The 19,301-nt window shown below is 47.3% G+C and overlaps 1 protein-coding gene across 3 annotated transcripts in view; it reads right to left on the bottom strand.

Annotated features, from left to right (window-relative positions):
* The window catches only part of KAZN (kazrin, periplakin interacting protein), a 226,860-nt gene that overhangs the window by 19,468 nt on the left and 188,091 nt on the right, over positions 1–19,301 (bottom strand). The window contains exon 1 of one of the 3 annotated variants that reach the window (XM_063176814.1): positions 3,220–3,301. The exons of the other annotated variants lie outside the window; for them this stretch is intronic. The gene's annotated coding sequence lies outside the window, so the exon portion shown is untranslated. Of the gene's footprint in view, positions 1–3,219; positions 3,302–19,301 lie in introns of those variants that run through there. 3 annotated transcript variants of the gene reach the window in all.

The following is a 19,301-nucleotide window of genomic DNA, read 5'->3' on the forward strand; positions in this document are numbered from 1 at the left end:
AAAGGTGCAGAAAGCTGGAGAGGGATTTCTGACAAGGGTCTTGAAGTGACAGGACAAGGGGGAATGGCTTCCCACTGACAGAGGGCATCTTAGATGGGATATTAGGAAGAAATTCTTCCCTGTGACGGTGGGGAGGCTCTGGCTCAGGTTGCCCATAGAATCCGTGGCTGCCTCATCCCCAGAAGTGTGTGATGCCAGACTGGACAGAGCTTGGAACAACTTGGGATAGTGGAAGGTGTCCCTGCCATGGCAGGGGGTGGGATGAGATGGGCTTTAAGGTCCCTCCAACCCAATCCATTTATAAGAGAACCCAGCTACTGCCACTGCCCAGGCCTTGCTGGGGCAAAGCCAATACACCCAACCTCTTCCTTTGGCACCTGGGCACCACGATGGACTCATAGTGGCTCAAACCAAGCCCCCTTTCCACCCCACAGCATCATCTCCTCAAGGGGATAAGCACAAGGGTCTGATTTTGTAAATCACCACTTCAGCCCAGCCCTGCTGTGCACCCCAAGCACATCCCTCAGTAGCACCATGGCACTCCATGCCCTCAGAGGAGCTGTCACACCCAGTGCTCCCTCCCAGGCGGGTATCAGGGCACTCAGCAGAGCCTCTCGGATTAATAAAATGAATTCTGCCTTTGCACACCTATCTCTTACTTTTAAATAAGCTTTTATTTCCACCCTGTGCTGCTGCTGCTGCAATGCTATGAGTGAGCAGTCACACCTGGCCACAGACAATCCATAAGAACTTCAGGTTAAAGCTTTCACCCCGTGACAGCAAATCCTTGCAAACACCACTTTGACCATTTCCTGAGTTAGACACCAGCCTGTGCCCACATGGTCCCAGCTCTGGGACAGGACCCCAGCCACACACACTGACCCATGCCCCATCACCCAGCTGGGGCAGGAGGTGCTTGCCAAGTTACCCCCATGTCCTGGCATTCCTCACCCCAAAAATAAAGATTATTTCCACCACGCAGTGTCCCAGTCTCTGCCCTGCCCTGCCCACATGCTGCTGGGTGTCTCACAGGGAATATAAGTAAATAAAAGCCCGTTTAAACCCCTGTGCAGGCCGGCGGGAGGGTGCGCAGAGCCGTGTGGGGGCCAGGCCGGGGGTGTGGAGGCTGCCGGCAGCACCCACCGCAGAAAGCCACGGGCTGTGGGCTGCGACCCCCGGGGCTGGCTCCGAGCCCTCCAACCCCTCCGGGAGCCAGGCAGGACTGCGGGGGAACCGGGGGCCCCATTCCCGGCCCTCCGGGGAGCCCCTGGCCGGCCCTCTGTGGGGACAGCACGGCCACCACCGCCACCGCCACCTCCGCCACCCTCCCCGCGGCCCCGGCGCTGTTTCGTTTCCAGGAGGAAGCGAGCTGCAAGCACAAAGCCAGCGAGGGGAAGCTCCGAGCGCTCCCGGGGAGCCCCCGCGGACCCCCTTACCTGCGTGAGGGCAGCACAGCGCCCTGCCCGCAGCACCGCCCGCGGCCGCCCCTCGCCGTGCCCGGCCCGCCGGACAATGGGCCGGGCGCAGAGCGGAGCCCGGCTGGCAGCGGCGCGGCCCCGCCGCGCTCTCCTCCTCCTCCTCACGCTCCGACTTCATGGCGGGGCACGGCGGGCCCGGGGCCGCGGCGGGGTCCCCGGTGGGCGGCTCCTCGCCGGTGCCGCGCGGAAGTGCGGCCAGCGCTACCTGCGCCGGGAATTTGACCCCTCGCCGCTCGCTTGATGTCACACGGCTCGGAGGAGTGGCTCTGCCCCGCACTGCCCCGGCCGCGGCGGGACGGGGGCCCCACAAGACTCCCGGAGCCCCGGGGCCGAGCAGGAACCCGCGGGCGGCCGGCGGCGGAAATGATTCCCGGCTGGAATCATCCATCGCTCCCGCCGCTGCCACCCACCGAGCGGCCACAGCCGAGTCCCCGCGGCTCTGTCGCCAGCGCTGTTCGCGATACTCGGAGCCGGCAGCCCCGGGGAAACTGAGGCGGGAGGGTGGCGAGGCAGCGGCCCCGGGGCTCGGGCCAGCTCGTCCCCACAAGGCAAACACGTGCAGCGTTTTCTCTCGCAATGCAGTTCTTACTTATTTTATGCGGGACGGCGTGAGCAGAGACAAAGCAAAACGCGTTACCTGCCTTTCTGTGATAAAAGCCACATAAAAATACAGCAGAACAACCGAACTCTCTGAAACCCAGCACGCTGGTATAGCTTTTCCATAGATTCATCAAGGCTGGAAAAGACTTCCAAGATCAAGTCCAACTCTTAACCAAATAGCACCATGGCCACTAAACCATATGGCAGCGTCTCATCTGCTTGGTTTCTGAATACTTCTAGGGATGACAACTCCACCACTTCCCCTGAGGAGCCGGGTCCAGTGCCTGACCACTACTCAGTGAGGAAATTTTACCTAATACAAATATTTTTGTTCCCTATGGCGCACGGTGCACTGTTACCTGCCCTCACCCTGCTGCCTAGGCTGCCTGTTTCCAAGCCCCTCCACAGCAGACCTGCTTTATAAATTTTAAAGCGGCGAAGAACTGGGCAAAAGCCCTTTGGGTTTGTGAATTTTTGCTTGTCTTTACACTGTTAACCTCACTAGATAAGCCCTGCATGGCCGGGGGATGCTCTGGGGGCAGCCCCAGCACACTGCAAACACACACCTCTTGCTCTGCCCAGAAAGGCACAGAGTGCTTGCACAAAGCTCCTAAAACACAAAAACCCCACCACATTCCACTTTTCAACAGCACCGAGCCTCTGCCAGCCACAGCTCCCCCACCCTACAGCAGCACTATCTCAGGCATGGGGAAACTGAGGCACACCCCATGTCCATAGGCTTTGACGTTTTGGGGAAGTGGGTGACAGTACAACTGCGGGAGGAGTGAGCTGTCCTGGCTGGGAAGGAATGCACCCATGGGCAGCCTGTACACAAAAATCAATAAACCAGGTTGTCACCCACCCCGTGACACCCTCGTGTCCTCCCAATAAACCACGTTGTCACCCTCCTGCCCTCTCAGTACATGCTGCTGGGCACTGCCCCTTCCCTGCCCTGCTGCTTCCTTGCCAGCAGCTCGGGAAAAGCAAGGAGAAGGAGATAAGGAGAAGAAGGGGAATGGAGTCGGTTTTGTTGAGCAACAAGCACTGGTTCTCATTACAGCAAACCCAGCGCACGAACAGGCTGGCACTGCCACATGGCCGGGCACATCTCTGCGGCGTCCCTGCCCCTGCCATCACCTACCTCAGCTCCGGGAAGGCCAGGGAAGCTCTGCGTCACCTCCCTCCCATGGCAGCCTGTTTGCACAGCTCCCCTGGCCGGGATCAAGTCGGAGCCCGCCCGTGCCCGCTCCGCTGGCGGTGCTGCGGGAGCGCTGCCACGGCCGGAGCCGCCCCACGCGAGCCGGGATCCCCGCGGCACCTGCGGCTTTAACCCTGCTGGCTTCCTAATCCCCGAGCCAAGGCAGCCGTGCGAGCTCGGCAAGGTGCTGAGTTCAGCGCCCCGAAGCAGAGGGAGGAGGTTCTGCACGTCACGGGCATTGCACAAGCCCGAAGCGCCCCAAGAGCCGCTCCCTGGCAGAGGAGCCCGGGGAGCAGCGGGAGCTGGAGCTGCCTCTGCTGAGTAATGGTGGCCCGGCAGAGTTACTCATAGCTACAGCACCCGGGCGGGCTGAGACACTGCTGCTCTTTGACCCGGCTGTGGGCTCACAAGGATTCCCCTGCCCGTTCCCTTGTGGTTAATGATCCCTTTGGAAGAATGGAAAAATGGTGAAGCACCAGCTCATGGCTCGCTGGGTTTGTGTGGTGCCACCAGGCTCTGAGTGTGTCCCTGTGACAGGCAGCAGTCACCCTTTGTCTGTGGGGTTGGTGTTGGTGTCCTCTCCTTGCTCTGGATCAATCATTGCTGTATGGCCAGTGGTGGTCCTTGCCCAGGTGGAAACTGAGCCCAGGGAGGTGTTTGTGTCCCTGGAGTCACTCCCTGAGGATTCTGGCTGCTGCTGGGATTTGCATTAAGGGCCAGACACAAATCAGCCAGCCTCCTTCAGCCCTGCCTAGCCAAGAGCCTTCCTCAGGGGCAGGAGAGACCCTTCCCACCCAAGCCTGGCCCTGAAGGTCTCTGCAGGCTGATCCAAACTTGACAACCCCCACCAGTGGACAAACCTGTATCATGTGTCTCATCTCCAGCTTCCTGGGCTTGGAGGTCTCACCAGGGTTATGGTTCTGGAGCAAGCAAGCTACAGGTGGTCACCACCAAAAGTTGTCCTGGCTCTGCCAAAAATCCCAAGCACCATCCCAAGGGCAGGGCCCACCAGAGACGGGCAACAGAGAGTCAAAGTTGGGGTCAGAAAGTTGTCCAGCCCTGGCACAGGCTGCCCAGAGCAGTGGTGGAGTCCCCAGTCCTGCAGGGATTTAACAGACACATGGATGTGGCACCTGGGGACACGGCTTAGTGGTGGCCTTGTTTGGACTGGATGATCTTAGAGGGGTTTTACAACCTTGATGATCTTATGATTGTGTGAAAAAGCAACTCAGCTCCAGCGCTGCTGCTCCAAAGGGAACAGCTCTCCCTCCCTGCAGCACGGAACAGGAGCTGGTGGCTGAGCATCTGCCTGGTGCTGTGTGCCACTGCCCTGGAGGCACCAGCACCCGCAGCCACTGCTGAGCGAGCTCAGCCCTGCTGGAGAATCCCTGCAGAAGGCCAGAGATCCCTCCCTGCACCTTCAGAGCCACATCTGACCTGGAGGACAGAGCTGTCCACAAAAACCACCCGAACAGAAAAATCTGGAGACCTCATACAATGCCCCCTGCTTCCAGGAAAACTTCCTAAAACTTCCCTCCCACAGCCATGGAAACTCCCCTCTCCATCCCCCTCTCTGCAAAATAAAGATAACAGAGTGAGGACATGTTTCAAAACAGAGCTGATTTCTTTTTTCCCCCTGGTTTTTCTTTCAAGGCAAAACTTCTCTCAAAAATGACAGATTTTTGTCAAACACTTCACTCATGACAAATTGGCATTGTCATGGAGGAGAGCGCTCGGCTGGGAGTTTCAGAGACACTTTGGGAACCTCCATCTGCTCCTCCTGAGCTAAAATCCAACGGTGCTGAGGTTGGAGAATGGAATGTGTGAGGCAAGGATTAATTAACATCGATCTGGCTCCAAAACCAGAGGCACTGAGAGTAATTTTCATTGAGGAACTTGGCACCATTTAGCACCTCCTCCTCCTCCTCCTCCAGTGCTGTTGGAGTATTTTAAGCTCCTGAAAATCACACGTGCATCACCAAGAGTTTTTGCAGTTATTAATGAAAGCCTCGATAGAGAGAAAAATCTGAATTTTTTTGTTAGCTCCCTATCCAGGCCATACACAGCATTTCCCCCTTCTTTAAAGCAGCACTGCAAAAGCTGTTTTAAAGAGGCAAAAAAGCAACAGGGAGAGGGCAAACATTATCATGTTGGTTCTAATCTCATTTGGTACAACTTCCTGAGCACATCACAGTTACTTCTATTGTGTTTTTTAATTTTATCACGAGGATTATATTTATCATCACAGACATTTTATGCCTAACTTCTGGGCTCTTCACAATATTTTCATTCAAATGCTAAAATGCTGTAATGAGTCTAAGATAATGGCCCTCAAATATAAATGACACAGATCAGAATAGGGGGGGAAATTGGTTAAAAAGGAAAACAAATAGAAATTATCCATCCTAATTTGCATTCAGAGATGGTAACTGGGGGGAAAAAACTGATGTTTTATGGAGAGGGAGGTTTCACCTGAGCCCAGCAGGACCTGCTGTGCTTCTGCAACATCTGGATCCAGCTGCAGATGTCAGTGACCCCTCCCTGCCCTCCCCAGCTCCATCAGCACCAACGAGGGAGGGGTGGCACTGCCAGCTGCAGGTTTGTGGCCCTGCAGGGACAGGGTGGGCACGGATCAGCAAAACCTGAGTTCCCCGAGAGCCCTGAACCGCTGAACCCCACCAGAATCAATATTTTCCTTTTTCAAACAATGCTGGGGGGAAAAGCACATCTCATATAGATTCAGTGTTATTCTGGGTTTTACATTATTCATTGAGCCTCATCCCATGTCATGCTGCAGTGAATATATTACCATAGATGATGCTACAAAAATTACATGACTCCTGCAAATCCCCGATAAAGTGTCAGCCTGGGCTGCTAAAGGAGCTGCAATTGCTCATTAGCAACGTGTAATTAACACTGCCACACGCTGGGGCTGTGCCAGTACAGGGAAAGAGAAGGAAAAAAAAAATTATTATTATTGTTAATAATAATAATAATAATAATAATAATAATAATAATAATAATAATAATAATAATAATAATATAGTAGAAGAAAAATAATCATAAATCAGGCAACAACAAACCCCAGACCTGCGTGATGGGTCTCAAACTTCAGTAAACATTTTCTTGTTTACTACTACTGCTACTAGTAATAACAACAACAACAACAACAATAATAATAATAGAAAAAAAAAATCATAAATCAGGCAACAAAAAACCCCAGAGCTGCATGGGGGGCCTCAAACTTTGGAAACATTTTCTTGTTGAAGGCTAATAATAAAAAAACCCCAAAAATCAGGCAACAGAAAACTTCAGGGCTGTGTGGGGAGCCTCAAACTTCGGGAAACATTTTCTTGTTGAAGGATAATAATATTAATAATATTGATATTAATATTAATAATAGTACTACTAATAATAATAATAATAACAATAGCAGCAAAATAATCATAAATCAGGCAACAAAAACCCCCAGAGCTGTGTGGTGGGTCTCAAACTTTGGGAAGCATTTTCTTGTTGAAGCCTAATAGTAATAATAATAACAACAATAATAATAATAGAAAAATAATGATAAATCAGGCAACAGCAAACCCCAGAGCTGCATGGTGTGCCTCCAAATTTGGGAAACATTTGTTGTTTCTAAAAATGGCTTTGCAGCCTCGATGCCACCTGAGATTCCAATGGGGCTGAAGGTGGGCAGCTCCACTCTGATATTGGACATTGTCATTAAGCCCAGCTATTATTGCATTTTAAGTTTTTTTAAGCAGCCCTGGAGCTTCCACAGAGTTTGTAATGCTCTGTCTTCATCAACCACCCCACCTACATATATATATATAATTAATTAAATAAAGTAAAATAAATAAATGCATGTATTTTAGGGAATTCAGTATAGAAACCAGGTTTTTCTGACACCCACACAACCTGCTGCATTCATCAACACAACCAAAACTCACCCAAACCCCATTTCTTTCCACCCAAAACCTGACTCTCACTTGGCACAAGGCTTGTGCACGTGCACAGACTCCAAGTGATGCCACAGCCCAATTTTTGGTTGCTTGCAGGAATTGCAAAGACAAAAAAAAAAAAAAAAAAAAGTGGGAATAAAGGGTAGGAAAGCCCAAGGGGCTGCATGGATCAATGAGCCCTGAGCCTGGACATATCCCATTCCCCTCCTGTCACTGTGTGTATCAACAGAATATTTATAAATCAATTGAAAGCAATTAATCAGCTAGAGAAAGATAAGGGATAATGAAGAAAAGAGATTAGCTGGTGATGCACAAACAGGGCTCCTCTGGGGAGGAACTGCTGTGGTTGGAAGCCTCCTCTGCAAAGCCTATTAGCTCCACTTAAAAAAGAAATTTAAAAGAGGCAACCTGAATAATTAAAAGGAAGAGTTAATGGTTCATGCTAACAGCTTCTAAAAACCTGCAGCAGCCGTGTTTGTTAACCAGGGGGACCTGCAGATCAAGCACAGCTCCAGGGCTGCAGCTGCAGCCCCACAAACATTCCTGCAGCCCCTGGCAATGGGGAGCCAGGGAGCCTCACCTGGACCTGCTGGGCTCACCTGAGTGACCAACCCTGAGAGCTGAGCCATAAATAACAGAGAAGTCACTCCAGGATGTGAGGAGAAGCCTCCTGTGATGTAAATCCCAATATTGCCCACCCAGTGTATCCCATGGTGACCTCCCAATGACCAACCTGCTCCTTGTTGGCTAAGCCAAGACTAAATCTATAGCTTTGTTGGTTGCCAGCTGAAAAATTAACATTTGGGCAGGGCAGTCACCATTTCTGCCATTTTTTGTATGTTTTCCTACTGATTTTTCCACCCTAACCCTTCCACACCAGACCCTGAGGAGGGGCAGGACCAGCAGCTTTTCCTTGGCTGCCAATAATCATTTGTTTCACACCCAGAAGATGCCAACACCAAGGCTGGGCTTAATCCAGTCCACACCACCATGATGGTGCCACTAAGAACTGGGTAATTTTGGCCAAAATAACTTTCTGAAGCTGCCACCTATTATTTTTGATGAGAATCCAAAAATGCAGCATCCCCCAGCTGTGACATCCTGGGGATGTCTTGTGAGGAGCTTTCCCAAATTTATGGGGAAATTTGCACCTCTTCCAGTGCTGGAGGATCCCACCTGAGAGCTGGCATCTTAATCAGGAATCCCCAGCAATTCAGAGGACTAAACACAGCATTTCAGTGCAATTCTTGCCTTTTTCAAGTAGTACTCAACAAAATTGCCAGCTCAGAGCTGGAGCTCGTGGGTTTTTTTTTCCAGAGGAGGAGGGTAAATATCTCCCCACCTTCCTCACCAACCTGCAAGGCAGCAATTTAACCTTCAAGGCAGAGCTCACATTCATTTAGTAACAGCCCTTATCTACAGGTTAGGGCCAGAGTAATTCCACTGGGAACAATATATAACAGATAAAAATAACTGCAGTGCAGCACAGGCACGAGCAGCTTCCTCCCTGCCCATCCATTCGTGGCAGGTGAGGGGCTGAGAGCAGGAAAACTCCCCAGGTTCTGTGTTTAGGGGCTGAGGTTGATTTAACAGATTAAAATCCACAGGCTGAGCCCACCCTGGGCTCCCCAGATACCCCAGAGCCTCCTGCTCCCACCCCACTGCCCTTCACCCAGAGCCCTGCTTCAAAAACCTGATTTTTCCCCTCTTATTGTTAATATTTTAAAATATAAATGAAATAAACTTGGTTTTTCTAAGCATCAAGACAGACAATATTTTACTTACCTATTATGCACCACTTAACAAACTTCTAATCTGTGCTTATTAAAGATTTTCACTGCAAAGTTTGTTCTGCCCTGCCAGGAGGTTCAGGACACACCTGGAGGTTTTAAACCACTTTTTTCCCCACCAAAGTGTTGCTACCACACTAAAAATCACAGCACACCTGACTGTGATGAAACAAATAAAATAAATCCTATAAAATCACAGAGTGGTTTGGGTTGGAAGGTCCAGATGCCACAGAGCCTCCTGCTCCCACCCCACTGCCCTGCACCCAGAGCCCTCCTTCAAAAACCTGATTTTCCCCCTCTTATTGTCAATATTTTAAAATATAAATGAAACAAACTTGAAGGTTTTTCTAAGCATCAAGACAGATAATATTTTACTTACCTATTATGCACCACTTAATGAACTTCTAATCTGTGCTTATTAAAGATTTTCACTGCAAAGTTTGTTCTGCCCTGCCAGGAGGTTCAGGACACACCTGAAGGTTTTCAACCACTTTTTTTCCAAAGTTACACCAAAAAAAAGTAACACCAAAGTGTTTCTACTTCACTAAATTTTACAGCACACCTGACTGTGATGAAATAAATATACCCATGCCTATAAAATGCTATAAAATCACAGAGTGGTTTGGGTTGGAAGGGACCTTAAAGCTCATCCTGTTCCACCCCCTGCCATGGCAGGGACATCTTCCACTATCCCAGCTGCTCCAAGACCTCTCTGGGCAAAAATAAAACCAAACTGGCCTCAAATCAGTTTGGAAATGAGGTATTTCAGTCTGAAAATGTGGAGAAAAATGCCAAGCAGTACCAAAAAGATCTTGTTTTTCTGAATACCCACAGTATTGGTGGCAATGGGGGGTGTAATGCTGCCCCATCTATTTTCCACACATTCCCAAAGGCAGGAGAAGCCATTTAAAGCTGAGAGGGCTGGAATTAAACACCACCCCAGGCAGCAAAGTTAATAAAAGTGACAGCCTTTAATTCACCTGGGCTTGTGCTGCAGTGCTGGAGGCAGCAGGGAGCTGCTCTGGTGGAGTTATCAGGGCACTGCACCAGGCAAACCTGGGGCTGGGAGAATAAAATAAATTAAAAAAAATTATTAAAAAAAAAAAAATTAAAATAAGCTGGGGCTGGGAGAATAAATGAAAAAAAAATTTTAAAATGTAAAAAAAAATTAAAAAAAAAAAAAAATAAAATCTGGAAGAATAAAATACATTTCAAAAATATTTTATTTTAAAAATATATAAAATAAAATAAAATAAAATAAAATAAAATAATAAAATAAATAAAACCTGGGGCTGGGAGAATAGAATAAATTAAATAAATATTTTAAAAATATAAAATAATCAAATAATCAAATAAATAAAAATAAATAAAACCTGGGGCTGGGCGATTAGAATAAATAAAAATTATTTTATTTCAAAAATAAAATAAAATAAAATAAAATAAAATAAAATAAAATAAAATAATATAAAATAAAATAAAATAAAACCTGGGACTGGGAGAGTAGAATAAATTTTTAAAATATTTTTTAAAATAAAATAAAATATTTTTAAAATAAAATAAAATAAAACAAAATAAAATCTGGGGCTGGGAGAATAGAATAAATAAAAAAATATTTTGTTTTAAAAATATAAAATAATAAAATAAAGTAAGATAAAACCTGGGGCTGCGAGAATAGAATAAATAAAAAAAATTATAAAATAAAATAAAATAAAATAAAATAAAATAAAATAAAATAAAATAAAATAAAATAAAATAAAATAAAATAAAATAAAATAAAACCAAAGAGGGCATCAGAAGGCACAGAAGCTGATGTCAAAGCCAGCAGCACAAACCCAAGTTCTGGCAACATCAGGGTGGGGACATGTGGGGCTGGGTCCCTGTGCAGTGAGCTCAACACTTTGTGGATCAACTCTTGTTAGGGTGGAAAAACCATCCCAGAGGAGGGGTGAGGATGCACTGCAACCCAGCTAAGCAGAGAGAAAATAAACAATGGGTTTTATTTCCATCCAGATGAAGCAAAGCAGTTCTGCTTCCTGGGGGAAACCACTCTGCTGTGTCTGGAGAGCCCAGGGCAGTGGAGCAGAGCAGCTCCTGCAGCAGCAGAGCCCCAGGTGAGGGAGCAGGGAGCAGCTGAGAACACCCAGCTCCAGGAAAACGCCATCCCAGCGACCCCAGCTGCTGCACTGGGGATGGAAATTGGGGCTTGAACGATCAATTTGAATTTTAAGCTGCACTAAATTCCTTGCCAAGCTCCCCAGGTAACACCCAGTGCTGGGTTAAGGTCACAGGGGGTACCAACCCTTGCATGCCCTGTTTTTCACAATCCCAGAATGGTTTGGCCTGGGAGAGACCTAAAAGTTCATTTTTAAAACCATTTTTTTTTCCACTAAAATGTTACAACCACACTGAATATCACAGCACACCTGACTGTGATCAAACAAATATTCCCATTTCCATGAAATCACAGAGTGGTTTGGGCTGGAAGGGACCTTAAAGCTCATCTTGTGTCAATCCCTACCATGGGCAGGGACACCTTCCACTATTCCAGGGTGGCTCCCAGCCCTGTCCAACCTGGCCTTGGACAATTCCAGGGATCCAGGGATGCTCTGGGCACTCTGGAAAGGTCCTGCCACTCCTGCAAGGGACAGCAGGCAGGGCACAGGGACACTGATATGAGGATGATATTCCCAAAATAATCCAAGGTTAAACATGGGACAGCAGGGAGGGAGGTGGGACAGCAGTAAAGAGGAAGAGAAGGGAGAGGAGTAAAGAGAAAGGGAAGGGCACAAAGTGAGGCAGGAACAGAGAAATCCATACCTGATACTGAGCATCTTTTACCTTTTGAGTGCACCAGGTGTTTGAGGAAAGATACAGGTAAACCCAGAGGAAATGTGGATTAAAACTCCAATTTTTAGCTAACCCAGGAGGTTTTTTTAGTGAGCAGTAACAGTGCTGCCCTGGTGGAGCAGGAATGTTTATCCAAGGATAAACATGGGACAGCAGGGAGGGAGGTGGGACAGGAGTAAAGAGGAAGAGAAGGGAGAGAAAAGGAGTAAAAGGGAACAGTAGGGAGAGGAAAGGTGTAAAGAGAAAGAGAAGGGCACAAGGTACAACACAAAGTGAGGCAGGAACAGAGAAATCCATACCTGATACTGAGCATCTTTTACCTTTTGAGTACACCAGGTGTTTGAGGAAAGATACAGGTAAACCCAGAGGAAATGTGAATTAAAACCCCAATTTTTAGCTAAGCCAGGAGTTTTTTTTAGGGAGCAGCAGCAGTGCTGCCCTGGTGGAGCAGGAATGGGGCACAGAGGTGACCCCACAGCAGAATTTCCCGCAGCACAGGGAGCACCAGGGTGGGACTGGGGTGATGGAGGCAGCAAACCCCACCAGGGAAGATGGGCTGATGGCTCTGCAAGCACTGCCAGAATATTTCAGGGAGCAGCTGTGCCCTCCCAAAACCATGGAGAACCATCCCAGCTCCCAGCCTGAATCCCAACCCTCTGCACAGGGCAGTTCCCAGGCCAGGTAATGAATAATTGCATCTGGATTCTTCTCTTCTTTCTTCTCTTCCCAAACTTTGTTTTTTAACTCAGACTCACGAAATTCTCATAAATAAATTCCCATGAGTATAGAAATGACTCTTGAATTTCCCCCATGTGCTGCACAAGGCTCAGCAAGCAAAGCTGACAGCAGGAGCTGTTATCCCTTCCACATGTACTCCATAACCCAAACCACGACTTTCAAATAGCCAGAGCTAGAAAATGAAAATAAGCCATACATGATCCTAAGAGACAGGTAGCCAAGAAGCAATTGTATTTACTCAAAGCTAAATATGATCAAGAGTAATAATTCAAGTATGGGTTTTCAGTGTGGTACTTGAGGAAGACAAAAAAGATGTTATTTCCTGCTATTTATTCACATAAAGGTTCTGCATTCACCTTTCTACCCTGCCCTCACAGGACCTCTCCCAAGCTGTGCCCAGCACTGGGCATTTTCCCAGAAAAAACATTGTTTTGCTGAATAAATGAGGCCAATAATAACAAAAAAATACCCACAGCAATGGGGGGATTTGGAGGAGATAAAAAAAGCCAGAGGCAAATGCAATTCTTTCTACTTAGTGGAAGCAGCAGTGTGTGGGACTAGGATGGGAGAAGGGGCACACAAATGACTTCAGGATTAAGTTTATAACTTGAAAAATTATAAAAAGAACTGATAATTCACATACTAGAAACCCACTACCCCCTCCACACACTGCTGAGCACACCCAAAAGATTTCATAAACTCAAAATTCTTCAAAACGCTTTCTAACTTGGTAAAACAGTGATTTTTTAAATAAATAAAAAAATAAAACCCTTTGATTTTTAAATAAATAATCCAGCTGTTTTGTGCTGGGACAGGATGCTGTCCAAGCCCCCTCTCTCAGAGGCTGCCTGAGAGATTAGAAGAAAAAGCATCTAAAATTCAGGGTGAAAGGGTCTCCATTTCAATATTTCTAAATATTAAAGTCTCAGCAATGCCTTAAATAATTCAGAGCCTTTAGGAGAGGCACAGCCCCACATTGAGCCTCTTTTGGTAAATGCCCTTTTCACCAACTTCCCCTCAGCTACACCACAAAAATGATGGAAAAAATCCCTTTATTTTCTTAAGGGAGATTCACCCTCGCACCACAGTCCCCACAGGAGTACAAATATTTGATGCAATCAGAAAGAAAACAAAACAGTCCCGAAATGACAACTGAGAGGGAAACAATCTGGGGAGTTTTAACCTTCAAAATCTGTCTCTTAATTCTGGTTGTGATTTCTGCAGGCAAGGGAGGAGGGAAAAAACACAGAGTGATGGCTGCTCCTGCCTTGCAAAGGCAACTGGAAATGGGATTTTAGGAGAACATGACTAGGCCAGAGTTAATGCTATTAAAAAATTCAAAGTGTAAAGAGAGCTGATAATCCCAGCTGGTTCCTGGGACAAGAATCTGATTGTGCAGCACACAGAGGTTTGGTGCTGCTGGCTGATATTGATTTGATTTGATTTTATTGGAAGGGGGGAAAAAAATAAAGGTGTCATGGGCATCATTTTATGAAAATCTTTTCTTTGGATTTTTTTCTTCCTGAGAAGCTGAGAGGCCTCAGGAACAAAATGTAAACATTGATTATCTGCTGCTGTGGAATGCAACAGGTGCATCTGTGATTGGTCTCATAACGTTGTTTCTAATTAATGGCCAATCACAGTCAGCTGGCTTGCACAGAGAGTCTGAGCCACAAACCTTTGTTATCATTCTTGCCTTTCTATTCTTAGCCAGCTTTCTGAGAAACTTTTTCTTCTATTCTTTTAGTATAGTTTTAATGTAATATATATCATAAAATAATAAATCAAGCCTTCTGAAACATGGAGTCAGATCCTCGTCTCTTCCCCCATCCTCAGAGCCCTGTGAACACGGGCACAAAAAGGGAGAAGGATCAAGAAGGAAACTCAGAGCTCTTCAGCAGCATCAGCTCAGCAAGGAGAAAGGAAACTGCTGGCAAACTGAACTGAAAAATCTAGAAAAAAACAGAGATTTGGAGACAAAATCATCAAAATGATCCCCTGGGCTGTGGGAGCTGCCCAGGCATGGATGTGTCTGGGAGGGCTGAGCAGCAGCAGAGTGGAGGGGATGCAGCTGCAGAACAGCCCCAGAGCATCCACAGCAAGACAGGAACACAAAATGCTTCCCTCAGAGCTGCAGCACTGCCCTGGGAGCTCTGGAGAGCTGAAATCCCAAACTTGATGATGATCCTGTGCACCTCCATCTCCTGCACGCTCCAGCCAGGCCCTGCATCTGCAGGAGCCACTGAGGGACCACTTAAAAGGAAACAAGTGGAAATGCAGCCACTGTATTTACACACACAGAGTATTTTCATTTTTAAATGATTTTTTTTAAGCACACAGTCAAATACTGCCTTGATTTTGTACCAATTAATCCTCCAGGCAGAGATTTCCTTCTGTTCTTCAGCCACTTGCAAAATCCTCCCAAAAGATTGCTGGGGGTTATAGAGGAATTATGTTGGTTAGTGAGCCAGTTATTATCCCTCTGATAAGGGGAGCTGATCTGGGCAGAGAGGCATTGGCTCCACACTATTTGCAAGGAAAAATTAAAGCAGAGATAGTGGCAGGTTTGCTCAGCTCCTGCCTTATCTCCAAAGTGTGGCAGAGATATTGTTTGATCCAGTTCTGGCCAGGGAAGGAAAGCAGGGCTCCAGGGCAATTCAGCAAAGGCAGTTTTTTCCAGGCTCTAACACTGCAGAGAAAATCAAAATACAGCAGCAGAGGTGTCCAGGAGAACCTGAATTCTGGGGGTTTTGGGAACAGACACCTGGAAATTGCGTGTGCTGGGACTCAGGTTTATTATATGGCAAAAAGCACCCATAAACCTGCAAGGTGTCATAAATCCCTTCCTTGGTGGATGCAATCAAGCTGGGCAGGCTGAAATCAGCCCTGAGGGGAGGCCTGGGAGCACCAGCTTCCCTCCAGAGAAATCCCTGCAGCATGCCAAGCAGCATCTCCAGAGAAAATGTGTCCAGAAGAAACTCTGCTCTGCCTTCAGAGCCAGAAATAGGGCAGGACTGGATGTCACCTGTGGTGCTTTGCACCTTGTTCCACTTGGGAACCACTGGGAAATGATTTGCAACTGAGGAAAGTTTTTTTTTTAAAGTTTTGTAGCATTTTATTTTTAGATTTGGGGTCACCAATGAAGCTCCCTGGAGTTATTCACTGCCCTGAGCCTGGTGTGAGAGGGCAGCAGCACACAAAGCTTTGAGGGGATGGGGATGTGGTGCAGGACAATGAGCTTTGTCCCAAAGCCAGCTTTCCTCTGGGAATTGCAGGTTTGGGAGCAGGTTTCTCTCCACTTTCCTTAGGAGCTGTCATTATTTGGGCTCATTTATTCCTTCAAGGAGGTTTCTGAGCCTTCACCACTCTGCAGCAGCAGCACAAGCAGATTTACATGCAGGAATCTCTCTCCAAATGTACTCCAGGGAGGAAAAGGATATCCTTGGGAAGATAAGAGTATTTTAAGGGCTGGGTTTTTAATTTTAAGATATATTTTAATCCAAATTGTCTGGACTCAAGGACCAGACAAACAGCATTTGGTCCTGCCACTTCTCATGGTCTCTGCCATCTCAGCAGAGGAAGGGAAGAGAAGCAGATCAAAAAAGCCATGTGGGGAAAATAATGAGTTTGGGTTTTATTGGTGGCACAAGGTACAGCACAGAGTGAGGCAGGAACAGAGGAATCCACACCTGATACTGAGTTTCTTTTACCTACTGCTGGGCTTTTGAGTACACCAGGTATTTGAGGAAAGATACAGGTAAACCCAGAGGAAATGTGGATTAAAACCTCAATTTTTAGATAACCCAGGAGAATGTGAATTAAAACTCCAATTTTTAGATAACTGGGGTGATGGAGGAAGTAAACCCCTCAGTCATGGTCCAGGTGTGTCGAGACTCTGGAAAGAGTAATGAGTTTATTATTATTATTTACTATTATTATTTATGGGTTGTTTATTATTATTATTGTTATTGATATTATTATTATCTTTTTAGCCTTCTGTAAGTATCCTCTCTGTATTCTTTGGTATAGTTTAGTATAGTGTTCTTTAATATAATATAGTGTCATAAAATAATAAATTAGCCTTCTGAGAACATGGAGTCAGATTCATCATTCCTTCCTCTGCAATGCAAATACAATGAGGTAACTTCATGGTCCTCACTGCAAGACACTGAACATCCCAGAAACCAGCCCCAGGAAGGTGTGGGGAGCTGGGGAATGCTCCATCTAACTGGATTAAGCTCCAAAATCATCTCTGGAGCTGCAGCAAAGCAGCCAGGGCACTGCAGCTGCACGCACAGATCTGATTCCTCCCCATGAACAGACCCCTGGCATTTATCTCTGCTGCCCAAAGATCTGCTGGAGCCCTGAGCATCTCACCATGAATCAGCATCAGCCAGGGCTCTGCTCACTCTGCTCTGCCCCCTCATCCCAGCATTAATTCCCCCCTACCAAAAAAAAGACCTGGAGCAAAGCACAGAGTGAGGAGCAGCCCTTCGGTCCCAGGCTCTGCAGCTCTGACATCTCCCATGGAAGGGAGGAATTTCCCTCCCAGTGAACAGTGGGTGATGCATTCCTTGGCAGCCTGCTCCCATTAGCAAACACAATCTGGATTTCTGCCTGCCTCGTTTGTTTGCCAAGTGCATTGGAAAGGAATATTTTACCCACTGCCAGATAAAACCCACAAGCCACCATGCCCGGGGTTCTGCTGCAGGTATTGAGGTTTGTTCCTGCAAAAAGGACCTCCAGAAACCCCCACCTGAATCAAATCCATCCCACAGGGGTCTGAGAGTGGCAAGGAGGTGGCATCCCAACCCCTCTCCTGGCCTGGGATAAAAGGTGGGGGAAATAATGGAAAATTTTCTGTACCAGAGCAGGGTTAAAAAGCTCCTGCTGGATTTGGGATGGAGAAGAGCAAAAACCCTCCCAGCTCAAGCTGCCACCTGTGCTGGTCCCTGTCAGTCCCTGGGTTTGCTCTCCTGTAGCTCTGGCCCAAACTCAGCTCAGCTCAGCAAACCTGGGTTTAAACCAAGCTGCTTTCAGCTCCTGGATTCTCTAAGCCTGGGTTTAAACCAAGCTGCTTTCAGCTCCTGGGTTCTCTAAGCCTGGGTTTAAACCAAGCTGCTTTCAGCTCACGCCCCAGTTCCTTTGCCTAGGGTATAATTTAAACAAAACTCCCTGAAAATGCCCAAAGCAGACATTTGTGGTTCCACAAGTATTTTTTTTTCTCCCCTTGGTGATCTGCACATCAAACACATAAAAAAAAAAAAAAAAACAGACAGAGGAAAGGGCTTGTTTGAGTTACTTTCTCTTTCCTCTGACCCAGCTCTCACAGTTGAGCCTTTCCTGCACCCCCAGTGCAGCAGAAGCAAAATTCTGAACACACATGGGAAGAGATCCTGGGAAAGGGGGGCAAACAACTCACAAAGTCCTGCCATCCAGCCTCAGCAAGCTTAAAAAGCCTTTCTTTTCCTCCCCCCATAGGTTTTAATTTAATTTTTTCCCCCATTTCCTGCCTGTGTTCTGCTCCTCCAGCTGGAACATGCTGCACACAAAACTCCAAACCTGCACAGGGGTTATTCCTATGGGAAAGGAGCTCCAACAAGGGGAAAAGCACAGCCAGGACAACACACAGGGCCAACAGCAGCTCCCTGAGCCCTCATTGTGAGACTGCCCCTCCTCAGCAGCCCCACAGCCAGACTAAACCCTCCAACCTGCATCCCAAAGCTCCCAAATCCCACTGGCAATTTCCACAGCCATCCAGTTCCACCCTTCATTTCCAGAGCAACCTTTCCCCCTCTTTACTTGGCTTCCAAGTTCAGTTGGAGACATTAATCTGAAGACATTCACCTAATTACAGCTATCTCTGGCATCGTTTTTGTCTCCCTCTCACCCCCCTGCATTCAGCCCAGGTCAATTTTGCAGCTTATCCCAAAAATCCCTGCTTGTTTGGGATTTTTTTTTTCTTTGCAACAGTTCCCCTTCAGCCAAAAGGCAGGAGAAAAGGAGATGCTGTAGGGGAGGGAGAATAAATGGAAAAAGCTGTGCCAAGGGTGGCAGAAGGAAAAAAAAACTATTATTTTAAATTAAGAATTAAGAACACATCCGCTCCCAGGATGCTGTTGAGCTGAGGATGGGGTGACTCTGGAAAAGGCTGGCATGGAGCAGCTCAGTCTGATTCCCTGCAGGGAATTTGGGGGGCACAGAGAATGATCCCCATTTCACCCCTGCAAGCTGCATGCCTGGAGGTGCTGCAGAGCTGGGAGCACTTTCAGCAGCTCTTTAAGATTTCAGATCAAGCAGGATTTTCAGAGCACCAAAGCTGTTTAGGTGCCTAAATCCCACTGAGAGTCCCTTTGAACGCTGCCACCTTCCTAAATTCTGGTGTTTTAGTGCCATGAAACACCCAAACACCCCAGGCACACATCCCAGTCCCAGGGCTGGGAGCTGCTGAGCATCACCAGGACATCCAATGTCCAAACCCAGGAATTCCTCTGGAGAAGTTGGAACCCAGGAAATTCCTCTGGAATGGCTGCCCTGGAGGATTTGAGACCCTGGTAGAGAGCTCAGAGATCTTGGCATAGAGTCAAAACCACCTGTGCCTTTGATTTTAACCCATGGAAACAATTACCAACTTTGTGTGAAGATTTACAAGCCACAAGAGTTTGAGTAGAATGATGGTTAATTTGCC

The sequence above is a fragment of the Melospiza melodia genome, chromosome 26 (assembly GCF_035770615.1).
Source record: "Melospiza melodia melodia isolate bMelMel2 chromosome 26, bMelMel2.pri, whole genome shotgun sequence".
NCBI classification, from domain to species: domain Eukaryota; kingdom Metazoa; phylum Chordata; class Aves; order Passeriformes; family Passerellidae; genus Melospiza; species Melospiza melodia.